Genomic DNA, 13629 nt, shown 5'->3' on the forward strand with positions numbered 1-13629 from the left:
ACTCACATAAAAGCACCAGATAAATAAATAATACTGAGCCAATAAGATTATAATTTCAAGCTGTAAGTTTTTGCTAACAAAAGACATTATTCAAATTAATTTGTTGTACCTTTGCTTTACAAATTCATTACAAACAAGAAAAAAATCATCAACCTTGTTAAAACAATTTTGGTCAAACTGATGACTCACACTGGTGCTTACTTGTTACTACTATTATGGTTAATATATCACTTCATCTTGTGTTTGTTATGTTCATGGTATTACTACTTTTTTGTTGACTGTCAAACATTTGAAAGTGAAAAAATATTAACACCTTAAAAAATTACAGCCTGATATATTGCAGAAAAAAGAATAAACATTAGCTGTAAATGACAACTGTTTACTAATTTATTAACAGAAAACAGTTTAATTTAAAAAAAAATATAAAAATACAATATGTACACAATGAAACCTTATTAATCTGAACACATTTGTAGTGAACTAAATTGTCCAGGTCATTAAGGCATCTGGATAGTTGAATTGGTTATTTAGAATACAATGGACACTGCTGCATTATTAATCAATAAATGATGGTTAATATTAGTAAAGATAGGTATACAAAAAAAAAGCAACTTATTATCACATATGTAAAAAAAAACAATACAAATTATATAAACAAAGAACTATTTCATTATCTTTCCAAAAACCATAATTCTGTTTCAACCAATTACCTAATTACTACAATACAAATTCACAGTACTAGTCACACACACACACAACAAATCACTTGTATTCACAGACTGCTTTTCCACTGCATTGTTTTTTAAGCATTTTGCAGGTTCAAGTAAATATCATATTACATCATCACATTCACATAAATCACTGTTTTACTTGAACAATATTACAATATTATTAAGTTTTGCTTTATTCAAACTGAATGTATCAACTCATTGATCGTTTTTTATTTCAAACTCACTGTCAGCATACTCTTAGAGAGACAACAGAAGTGGTTTTCATCTGACATCTCCAAGTAAATGAAATACATCTTATTTTTAAAAGGTTTTACATACTATCAACCTATAGTGCAAGTCCAGTGAGACTGATGGCATACTCTGAATGGATGAGATTTTTCTCCTATTTGACACTAACACTAAATCAATCACAGACATAGCAGAGTAATAATTAACTATCATGCACAATTTTTAGTACCAGTTCCATTCATGCGTGTTTATGTGTGAAAAGGGTATTCATAGTTGACAGATTATTTCTCATGTAAAAGTCTATGACTTTTTCTCTAGGTTCTTATTTTCTAAACTAAAAGCTCCAAAACATTTTTATTCCATTTCTCTCGCAGCTGATACATCCACTTAGGATAACATTTTCCCAAACAGAAAATGTATTTCCAATAACACTTACCTCTGCTGACACTCAAGGCACTTCTCAATCTCCAGGGTTCCCATTCTTTGCCTATCTAGGCATTGAAAATGCTTGCTTCAGTCTTTTATACCCTACTGTCTTAGGCAAATTCTAATTTGTAAATTTCTCCCCTAACTTCAATGCTCACTCTATCTAGTTACTGTATATAAGCACTTCATTCCAGCAGTGTAATTACTTTTTCAAGGCATAAACTGTCTTTTAGAAGGAAGTAGGGCAGAAGAGTGTCAGGAGAGGTATTATTGGAAATATATTCAATTTATGAAAATGTTAATTTCCAAAACTAACTTAACATCTGCTGACGCTATAGTCAGAACCCACACTGAGAAGGTGGAGGGACTGGTGCAGACATGATTGATACAGAAAACATCTGCAGAGAGCAGGAGTGAACCATGAGAGAGAAAAAACAGATACAAAATTGAGAGAATCACACTACATCTAGAACAGGAATGCTCTTCATCTGGAACTGAGTTGCTATATCAAAGGTGAAATAGAATATGAGTAATCTTCAGTATAGGCTAACCCCAACCAGATAGTCAAGGTTCTACAACTTGGTGTTAGAAATAAAACATTGTGATACTTGTATCCCACATTAGTAGTTAGAGCTATTGAACCACAATGTTTTATATATAAGTTTGTTATGAGCTATTATAGCTTGTACCCAGGAATCTTTTCAATTAGTGCAGTTTTTTGTTTTGGTTCTACCATTTGTCTTATTTCTTTATTTTTATCTTTTCTTTTCCTTATTCTTATTTTAACTTGGGAGTGAAGGGTGATACAGATGTGGGACATTGTGAGTTTGAGCATCCACATCTTGCTCTCCTAATTTCTAATCTAATCGTGTATATTTCTTATGTGAGACTAGCAAATTGGAGGCTAAGACTGATAGACAATGTATCCCCACCACAATGTGGGTCCTACTTCTTCTGTCACCTCCAAAACCTAAGATACATTTTATAATCCCACGTTGTAGCTTGTACCCTGGGATAATTTTTAAAAAATGCAGTGTATTTTGTTTAATTTTAATGTGCACTGTTTTGGCTTTAAAAAATTATGGTTAAAACATACTTTTTATTGTATCCCAATCTATAGCCATAGAGTAATATGTTTCACACCACTGGAACTGCAATGAGGAAGTAAGCAACACCCAAGTGGACAAACTTTCTTTTCCACCCAAAGAAGTTCAAAAGGCAAAACCCTAGGCTTGGAATGACAGGATTACTTATGCTATACTCAACCATCCAGCATGGAATTATGAACATTCACTCACCAACAAAGTGGATGAGGAGTACTCTTCTTGCCCCTAGAATTATGGAGAAAACGTAGAACCTATGTTCAATCGTGGACCTAGGATGGGATGAATTTACATTTGGAATTATGAGGAGATAGTGGACTACACTCCATGAACAATATATAAAACCAATACTAAACAAAGAGAAGGGCCATGGACTCTCCAACAGGACAACTTCAAGTCAAATCTGATTTGGAATTAATAGTAGGCTCCTGTGGAGAATGTTGCCACTTCTATTTACATATGGGAAATACATTCAGGGCTCCAAGTAGGAAGGCCCCCAACTCTGCACTCTTCTTCAAGAATGGTGGAACATGCTCATAGTGACTGGAAACTAGGACTGATAAGGACTCCCAAGTCCCAAATACAGTGTGAGGGAGTGGAAAATCGGGAAGTCCTGAGAAATAGTGCTCTGGAAACTGTGCAATAGGTGAACTAAGTTCCCTACATTTTGAAAGCAAAGAGATGTTGATTTATTCAACCTGAAGATCAGCAGAGACATACAGGATCCTCTTTAACATTACTCATAATTGTCCACAATTGGCACTCCATAATAAAGTAATATCATCTGGTAGGCACCTAGATGGTTTTATGAACACTCCATTTTGACAAAGTCTGTTGCAACCTGTAGTAATTATAGTGAAAGTGGTTACTTGTGCAGAAGTGAGAAGAGAAAGCATACCTGCCTGGGCAACACCTGTTACAGAATGGGATCTAATGAAAAATAAATAAATCCTGGAAATAGAAGAGTACATGACTGAGAAAAATACTTACCTCTGGTTAAAGTCTAACAGATGTGGTCACAATAGCTACAGGGGGTAGTCAAAAACCCTCAGAAGAGGAAACTGCCAGATCAAGTGCGTAATGAGATAGCAAAGTATTAAGAGTAATCCAAGTACCAGCCCCCCACAATATCTTCCAGAGGGCAATTCAAGCAAGTGGGTAATGACATAGAGCTATGACATTCAAAAGTAGCAGCAGGATATCAAGAAGAGATTAAGCTTTAACATGCAAGGAATACATCAGCTAACAATGGCTTTCAGGAAGATAGAAAGAATAGTATTAGAGTACACAGTAGTGAATTTAGTTGTAATAAGCTTATTCTTTTAAAAACAAATTTCAGCTCTTGGATTCTGCAGATGAGAAACTATTGAAAGGAAGGAAAACAAAAGGGTCAGAGATGGATGTAGATGATAAGAAGTTTATATAAAGAGGTGATTCCTTGATAAGGCATGTGGATAGAATAGTGTGTGAGGAAAATAAGGAAAAAAGAATCAGATTATGCTACCCGGGGTCAAAGATGGAGAATATAACTGATAGAGCAGAAAATACAATAAAAGGAGTCAGGAGAGATGCAGTTTTGGTGATGCATGTAGAAGCTAATGATGTGGGAAATGGTAGATCAAAGGAGTTAATTAAAAGTAGAAAGGATTGGTAACAGCATTTAAAGTAAAAGTTCATAATTTAATTTTATCAGGAATAATAGCCAGAATTGACAGTGAGGATGAAGTTATAAGTGGGCACCAGGGCTAAATGTTAGGCTTAAGTTTGTACGTAAGGATGCGCAGAGAGGCTGGTTGGACTTGTGGAATCAGTTCAGTGAAAGAAAGAAGCTTTTTGGAATAGATGGTTTGTTTGCAAAGACTAATAACTCAGATGTAAGAGATTTTAAACTAAAACTAAAGAGAGTTGAGGGCCAGGATAAACTTAATGCATAAAAAAAAAAAAAAAAGAGGCTGAGAAACGTTTATCACAAAACATTAGTAAAGAAGTAGTCATAAGGATAGGCTTAGTTGTTATTATTCCAATGCTAGAATTATAAGAAATAAAACAGATGACCTTAGAGCACTGGTAGGAATGGAGGATGTGAATGTGATGGGAATAACTGAAACATGGTCAAAAAATGATGATTTTGATTACAAAAATTTCTTTGAAATGCAGGGTGACAAGCTATTTAACAGAAATAGCATATTAAAGGGAAGTAAAAGTGGCTTTATATGTAAAAATGAGTTACATCATACTAAGTTGAGGATATTAAAAATAATAGCAAAGAGATTGAATTCATTTGGGTTTCTATTAATGGACAAAAAGGGAAAAGGATTTTAGTGGGTTACAGTACATCAAATGGTATTTATGAAATTAATGAGAACCTTTACAATAAGATTAAGATTTCAGCTGTTAACAAAATCATAATTATGGGTGATTTTAATTTCAGGCATATAGACTGTAAAATGCTAGAGTCAAACCACAAGGAAGAAAGGTTTTTGGAAACTGTTCAAGATGGCTTTTCTCCTCCAATTAGTGAAGAAACTTACTAGAAATAATGCTATTTTAGATTTACTGGTAACTTCAAATACATAGATGATCAAAAGGGTAGAAAGCAGGGAACATCTGGGTGCAAATGTTCATTGCTCCATTAGGTTTGATGTTTTACTACATAAGGAGATAAGGAACAAAGATATTTTGGTCACAAATTTAAAGAAAAACAACCTAATTTTGAAGGGATGTAACAAGAATTATCTGTTGTGAATTGGGCAAATGAGGTATTCAGAGACAATAATCAGATGTGAGAAAAGTTTTATAAATAAATTTTTAAATGTTCAAGGAAAACACACTCCTTACAGAAAGAAAATGGTAGCTGTAAACAAAAAAAAGGTTGGCTTACAAAGAGTTTAAGTGATAAATTAAAAAAAAGCATTGTATATTTAAGAAATTTTAATTGACTGACATGACAGGAGACTCAGAAGATTACAGGATAACAATAAATTAGGTGAAATTAGGACATCAAAAAGGATGTATGAGAAAAGGTTGGCTGGAAATGTTAAGATTAACATTAAGGATTTCTTCAAATACACTAAGAGTAACAAAAATGTTAGAATGGAGGTAGGACCTTTGATGGGGGATAAAGGAAAGCTGGTATTTGACAATTATGTGATAATTTGATTATTAAATTTTGCTTTTTTTCTTTGGTTTTTACTAAATAAGATTTAAGCAGTATTCCACAATCTTAACAGATGATAAACAATACTGAGATCAAACAAGATAACCTCATTAATTCTGAGCCAGTTAAGAAAAAATTGGGAAGTTTAAAAAATTAATAAGATTACTGAGCCAGAAAGTATTTTCCTAGTGGTTTTGAAGGACGTTAAAGATTGGATATGCAAGCTACTTACTACTGTTTTTTGTCAGTCCTTGAATAGCAGGCAGGTGCCAGAGGATTGAAAGTTATATAAAAACTGTCCTAGTAATTATAGACCCATCAGTCTTATATCTGTTGTGGGAAAAGTTTTGAAATGTCTATTACAAAATTATTTGCAAAGTATTTTCACAAAATTTAGAATTTTATTGGATAGTCAAATTGGTTTCACTAATGGAAAATCTTGCCTTACAAATCTTTGACATACTTTAAAAAAGTTACTGCTAATGCAGATGAGGTTACAAGGGTGTTGATTTTGTGTATCTGGATTTTAAGAAAGCATTTTACAAGGTACTACATAAAAGACTTGTAAAAATTTTTCTCTCTTTAGGTGTGGGAGATAAGTTCACAAATGAGATAGAAGAGTGGCTGGAAGGAAGAAGGCAGGGGTTGTTACAAATGAAATTCAGTTAGACTGAATTAATGTCATAAGTGGAGTACCTCAAGACTCAGTCTTATGACCTTTGCTCTTTTTTATTTATATCAATGATATAGATGTAGGAATAGTCAATAAATAACTTACATTTGAAGATGATACAGTGGAGCGCCATTAAGCTGCAAACCAGTAAACCACGAAATCGCTTAAGCCGCTGTAGCAAGTCTTGAGAGCGATGATTATCGTGGCTCACCGCTAATTTAAGAATGTGTACAAACACGGCTTATGAATTTAATCCTGGCTTTATAACTTCTAGGGGATATTTAAAAAGAATTTGCTTTAATTTGGGAAATAAATAAAATATATTACAATAGAAATCGACCGTTAATCTACCTTATCGGTTCTCTATGTCACAGGCCACCATTGTAACCGAATCACACCTCTCCATACATTAAAGTTAATCCACAGTAAATCTGTGAAAAAAGTGATCAATAATTAAAGTATTATTTTTAATTCGATAATCCAATATAATGATCACGCAATGGCCTGGATGAGGCTCCTCGGCAGAGCTGTTGGCGACTTCGGCTTTTCAGTCACAAAGGTTTAAGCCGCGGACCACTTAAGCCGTGGTTAAGCAGGTTGACCCCCCAAATACTGCGGCTTAATGGCGTTCCACTGTATTAAGATCTTTAGTATTGCTGGCCATGAACAGGATGTTGCTAACTTACAAAGGGATTTAGAGCATTTACTGAGTTGGGGAAATAAATGGCAGATGGATTTTAATAATATGTAATGCAAGATAATGCACATGGGTTATTATAATTTCAGTTATAAGCATAATTTAGATAGGAATAGCTTTAACAATATTTTGAAAGAAAGGCTGTTGTTAGTGGTAGGACAAATAGGACTTTAGGTTGTGTCTACAGAAATACTGAATATAAGTATAAAGAGGGAAAAACTTTATTGTACAGGTCACTGGTTAGGCCATATTTAGAATAATGTGTTAATTCTTGGGCTCCTTACCTTAAGAATGACATTGAATTGTTGGAAAGAGTTCAGAGAAGGGTTAGTAGAATGGTGCCTGTGATAGAGGGGTTGCCATATGAGGAGAAGCTGAAATCTCTCACAATGTTTTCTCTTGAAAAAGAAGAGTTAATGGAATCTTATTGAGATGTTTAAGATTATAAAAGGAATTGATAGTATTGACAATTTTTTTTTCATATTTAACAGTGAAATAGTAGGACTAAGGGATACAAGTACAAATTTTGGCAGGGTAGAAGTCATCTTCAGCTAAGTTTTATTTTTCTAACAGGGTAGTTCACCTTTGGAGTGGGTTATCTCAAGATATTGTGGAGGCAATAGATTTAATTAAGTTTAACAGAAAGCTTGATAACTATGTGAGTGCTAAGAGCTAGTTTTATGGTTCTTTTAAGTGTAGAACAGCCAGATGGACTAATAGGTTCCACATTGTTCCAAAACATCATGCTATATTTATTTGTAAGTACCTCATTATTCAGTTGTTATTTTTCTAATGTTTCAGTCAAATGTACATTAATATAAACTAATACTACTTATATTTGTATTGGTGCTGTATTCATCTTGCTTTTATCTGATATGGGTGTATTTTATATATAATGAAATAAACAGCTTCAAAACTATCACTTACATTAACTGTTAACAAGCAATTAAAATCAGCACTCTGAAACAACAATGAAAGTAACATAAAATAAACATTAGGAAAGTCTTTGCAAAAGACAAATACTGTCTGTGGTAATAGCTCCCAAATACACTGGGAATATCACATATACCACAAATCCTGATGTTAAACTAGCCAGTAATTATGAAAAATCAATTAAGAGTATGGTGACGAGTGCTAACACCCACAACGTCCTAACTCCTACTGCTTTTCATTGTATGTAGCCAGTTATGGAAAGGCAGTTACCTATCAATGTTCTTACAATTACCAAAGTAGAAATGAAATGAAACAATCCTAACACATTTGTATGCATGCTATGGTCACAGAACTTATCCATTACAACTTAATGTTTAGAATTAGGACTGATAGTGAAAAGTGTTTAATGTTAGTTCTGTTGCACTGTTTGTTTTATATATATATATATATATAAAACTCTTAAAATGTTTCATTATTATAAAGCCCTAATTTATATATCTTACATGTTCAAGTTTATCTTGTGTAATTTTCATGGCATGTGCTGTTGTCCACACTCAAGATTACACATGGCTAGCTTAATGGATAATTCTTAAGCCAGTGTGTGTATATTTTGGTAAAATATGAAAACAGAAAAATAAGAAGATGTAGTTTCTATAGGAGCTTGCATGATGTCATGGCATTCTGAAAATTGCTAAAGAAGCTTAGATTTGTAATATAATTCTAAACAAAGTTAATTTCTTCTGAGAATCTTTCATGTTTATTTGGTCTTTGTTCAGTGAAATCATTGTGCATTTCACCCAGTAAAAAGACAGCTGAATAAAATAAAACATCAACATAACCTATTTCAGCTCTGATGGTTTACAATTTATCATTTAAACTTCATATTTTTATGTGAAATAAAGTGTATATCTTTAATACTGTATCCAGTTTGCTTTTTCTTGATGTATATAGCACTTATCAATTTCAGTTGAGTCAAAATGGGGATTTGTAGCTTGAAAAAATAATAGACACTATTTCAGCCTTTTTTGTTTACTTTTTTTTAACAGTTCCTAATTGTAGGCTAAAAAATATGTTTTAATTTGATTCAACTTGTTTCTGTACTTTATGGCAATTCCTATACCTCTTTTTAAATTATAAGTTTCTACTAATCTTGTTTCTTAACATTTATTTTCTATAAATTAACATAAAAATATAAGATACATATATACAAATGCATTCAATTGGATGCTATATGCATTTTCAATAGTCAACTGCTTCACTGTTTTTTCTTTCCCATCCAAAATCCACAACAAACCTATTCAAAATAAATAACACACGTACAACAAAGAATAAACATGTGTACTTGTATGCAACCACAACAAACAAAATGCAGTGTTGTTCTCAAATTACCCTCTTAAAGACAAAAATTGTATCATTATACATTTACTGACTGGCTTCCAATGTCACAACATAATATACCAAAATATGAGTAACAAAGCAACCTCATCAGAATTAAATAATGTTTAAGATAATTTATCACAGATTAATGCAATGTATACAGATTCAGCAACATGATTACCTTTTTAGATCTACATAGTATATATTTATGTTATTCAACTGTCTGTTGTGCATAAGTTTTGCTAGAATAAAGTGGCACAAATAATACATGCAAGATAGACAACAGCAAAACACCTAGTGTAAGTTGCCAATTATCAATAATATTTACAACCACTACCTCAACACCAACCACTTAAATATAGTTATAGCTATACAAAATACTATTATATGAAGTGTTAATAAACAATGAATACACACTCACAATTTCAGATGGGTATAAGAAACAGTAGAAAGAATCACCACTGTCATCTGAGTAAGAAAATCTATTATGGTAAACACCTACAGTAAAAACTTGCTGAAATATAGTTGCTAAAATCCACCAAAAACAGGAAACTTGAATAACAATGAACAACAGCAACCTGAATAACGATATGCAACAGTGAAACCAGTAACCTTTCATACGCAGTTTCCCATTAACCCTTTTGCAATGGGTCACAGGTCAAAGACTATGTCATCACATTTGTTGATTTGCATTCAAAATTTTATTGAACTACTATTTTAAGAATTTATATTAATAAGCCTGGAATCAAATTGTAGATTATAATTGAAACTCTAATATTATATATGAGTTAATTTCTTAATTTAAAAAGTAAATATTAAAAGAATGCATTTAAAAATGGATTTTAGTGAGTCACATGGTATACTGAATGCAGCACTGGTTAAAATTAGATATTTATGATGTCAAAATACTAAGGATATAGCTTCCTATTAATTAGAATCTCAAATTAACAATATTGACAAGCTATAATGTAAAATAAAAACCTGATATATTTTTATTTTGCTGAGCTATGTCTTATTTTCTGAATCAAACATAGTGGACCTGTTCAACTGTTTCCATTTTTGGTTGGTTTAGTTTTTATTGGCACAAAGCAACTGGGCAATTTGTGCCAAATAACCAGTAAAAAGTAAAACCAGTAAAATATGTAAAATGGAACCATGCTAAAACAGAACACAGTCCAATTTTCAGATTAAAATATTAAATAGAGTTCAAAAGACCAATGGCCCTTAAAAATTTAAAAACACAACTGAGATGGACATTATCACCCTCACCATTGACAATAACCAATGTCAAGGATGAATCACGTTTGAAATGATGCTGCAGTTTTCAATTGTAACGACGACATGACAATAAGATGTGTGTTATTGTGATTTGAGTGCCACACAGAACACAGATTGGTGCACCAATACCAGATAAAAGAAAGTAGTGAGTTAAAAAACTGTCACCAATGTGTAGCGTAGCCAGAAAAACTTTCTCATTCCAATCCTTATGAAAGCATCCATTTTTGGATTGATTTAGTGTTTTATGGCACAAAGTAGCTAGACTATCTGTGCCAAACGTCCAATAAAAAGGTAAAAATAAATTAAATGTAGCAAAATACATAAAAGGGAATGAAGGTAAAACAAAACATTACTGAAAAACAGAAAAGGTATAAAATCAATGTTGACACCTATTCTACAATGTTAAGAGAGAAAGCAGAGTAAGAGAAGTTGTAAAGGACTTTCTCTAGCAAAATGGTAATGATCATAACCCACCAGGAAGATTAACAGGTAAGTACAAGAACCACCATCAGTCACCTGAAGTTGGCCTTTCCAGTCCTGGTGCCGAGTTATGTTGTCATAACAGCCATTATCAAAAGGTAAAATAAGAAAAGTGTTAAAAGACATATAGCAAAATCGTAATAAAAATTAGCCAACTGTCCTGTAAAAAGGTAAAAGTAAAGTAAATGTAGTAAAATTCGTAAAAGGAAACAAAGGTATAAACAAAACATAAAATGGCGTAAAACCAATGTTGACATCCTGTCTACAAAGTTGTAAAGGACTTCCTGTAGCAAAATGGTAATGATCACAACCTACCAGGAAGACTAACAGGTAAGTACAAGAACCACCATCAGTCACCTGAAGTTGGTCTTTCCAGTCCTGGTTCCGGATTATGTGTCATTATGGCTAGTACAAAAAGGTAAAGTAATAAAAGTGTTAAATGACATGCAGCAAAAGTGTAATAACAACTTGCCAGGACGACTAACGGGTAGTTAAAACGAATAGTTCAAACAGCAGCGTTAGTCACCTGAAGTTGGCCTTTCCAGTCCTGGTGTCGAGTTATTTAATGTTCTGGCCATTTTACAATGTCAAATTGAACTAGAGAGATTGAGACTGAAAAGGCAACCACAATTAAAAGGTGTAATGAATAAATAACAAACATTTAAATGAGGTTAAAAAGATTAATGACCACTAAAAAACTAAAAACTTTATCAAGGTGGACAGTGTCACCATCACCACTAACACTGTCCAATGTCATAGACAAACCCTGGGACAGAACAGTGCTGTCGATGAGAGTCTTAACAATGGCAGGAAAGTAAAATGTGGCTTACAGTGATTTGAGTGTTACACAAACTACACACTGGTGCATCAGTTCCAGATAAAAGAAAACGATGAGTTAAAAAACTGTGACCAATGCATAGTCTAGTTAGAACAACTTCCTCCTTCCAACCCTTACAGAAGCTAGATGGCCAAAGCCCAATATAGGGTTTTATTTGAAAAAGCTTGTTGTCACGTTATCATCGATCTGCTCTCCAACTGGCAGAAGAGAGGGCACTGAGGATGTTCAGTGCTCTTGTGCATTTGACCCATAGCTGCTTTAAGTGTGGATAAAGATCAGCTTATGGTCAAATATAAGCCCCAAGAACTTGGTCTCAGCAAAACTTCATTGATACAAAGTTCAGGATCAGGGTGGATACCCCGTTGGCGGTAAAAGTGCATGCAAACGGTTTTGGAGAGAGAAAAATTAAAGCCGTTCACCATAGTCCACTTCAATACACGATTGGGGGCAGTTTGTAGTTGCCGCTCAATATATCTCATGTTCGACGACTGACACAAGATGTGAAAGTGGTCAACATAGAGCCCGTTTGTAACAGTGAGAGGGAGTTGTTCAGTGATGGCATTTATCTTTACACTGAAAAGTGTGACACTCAAAACACAGCCCTGAGGGACCCCAAGTTCCTGTACAAAAGAACGGGAAAGTGCCGAACTCAGACGAACTTGGAATCTCCTGTCCATTAAAAATTTTTTAATAAACATAGGTAAATGGCCACGTAACCCATATATATGGAGGTCTCGCAAAATGCCATACCTCTATGTTGTGTCATAAGCCTTCTCAATGTCAAAGAATATTGAAACAAGATGTTGGCATTTGAGAAAGGCTTCTCTGATTGATGTTTCAAAACATCAAGTTGAATTAGGTGGTCTGTGGTGGAATGCTGTCGTCAAAACCCACACTGGGTGGGTGAGAGGTTGTTTGATTCGAGGAACCAAACAAGACGAGCATTAACCATCCTCTCTAAGGTCTTAAAGAGACAGCTCATCAAAGCAATTGGACAGTAGTTTGAAGGAATCTTGGGATCTTTCCCAGGTTTAGAGAAGGGTAAGATAATAGCCTGGCACTAGGCATCAGGAAAAACATTCTCCTGCCAGATCTGGTTAAAAACAAGTAGAAGAATATCAAGAGAAGCAGGAGAGAGATAGAGCAGCATGTCATACTGTACATCATCAGGTCCAACAGATGTACTGCCAGACCAATGAAGGATCATTTTCAGTTCCACCAGTGTAAAGTGACAATTATAGTAAAAAAGACAGTCAGTTCTAAAGGAAAGAGGTGAACACTTTGCCCGAGTCTTGATGGCCAAGAAGGTGGAGGAACAAGCAGAAGTGCTAGATACCCAGCAAAAGCTTTCACCTAGACGTCCTAGAGTATCGGCAATGCTCTGAACATCAGCTACCTCTTGGTTATCAGAGAGCAAGATGGAGAGGAGAACAGAATTGTAGTGCCCACTGACCTTTCGAATCCTGCCCAATATGACCATGGAACTAGTGGTAGAAAATATGATAGTTGTGAACTTAATCCAAGATTCCTTCTGGCTTTGATGTCTTACCCACCTAGCATGTGCACGGGCCCGTTGGAAAGCGATGAGGTTCGAAAGTGTGGGACATCTACAGAAAGTATCTCAGGCCCTTTTTTGAGCCTTCCGTGCCAAGCAGGATTCCACCACGGAGGAGGATAATGTGGAAAACGTGTCGAGGTTTTAGGAATA

General features: G+C 34.1%; 1 protein-coding gene across 10 annotated transcripts in view; it reads right to left on the reverse strand.

The window, feature by feature from the left end:
- Positions 1-13629, reverse strand: part of LOC143247452 (ankyrin repeat and IBR domain-containing protein 1-like) — a 200604-nt gene that overhangs the window by 97361 nt on the left and 89614 nt on the right. The gene's annotated exons all lie outside the window — the stretch shown is intronic.

Source organism: Tachypleus tridentatus, chromosome 3, assembly GCF_004210375.1.
Source record: "Tachypleus tridentatus isolate NWPU-2018 chromosome 3, ASM421037v1, whole genome shotgun sequence".
Lineage (NCBI taxonomy): Eukaryota > Metazoa > Arthropoda > Merostomata > Xiphosura > Limulidae > Tachypleus > Tachypleus tridentatus.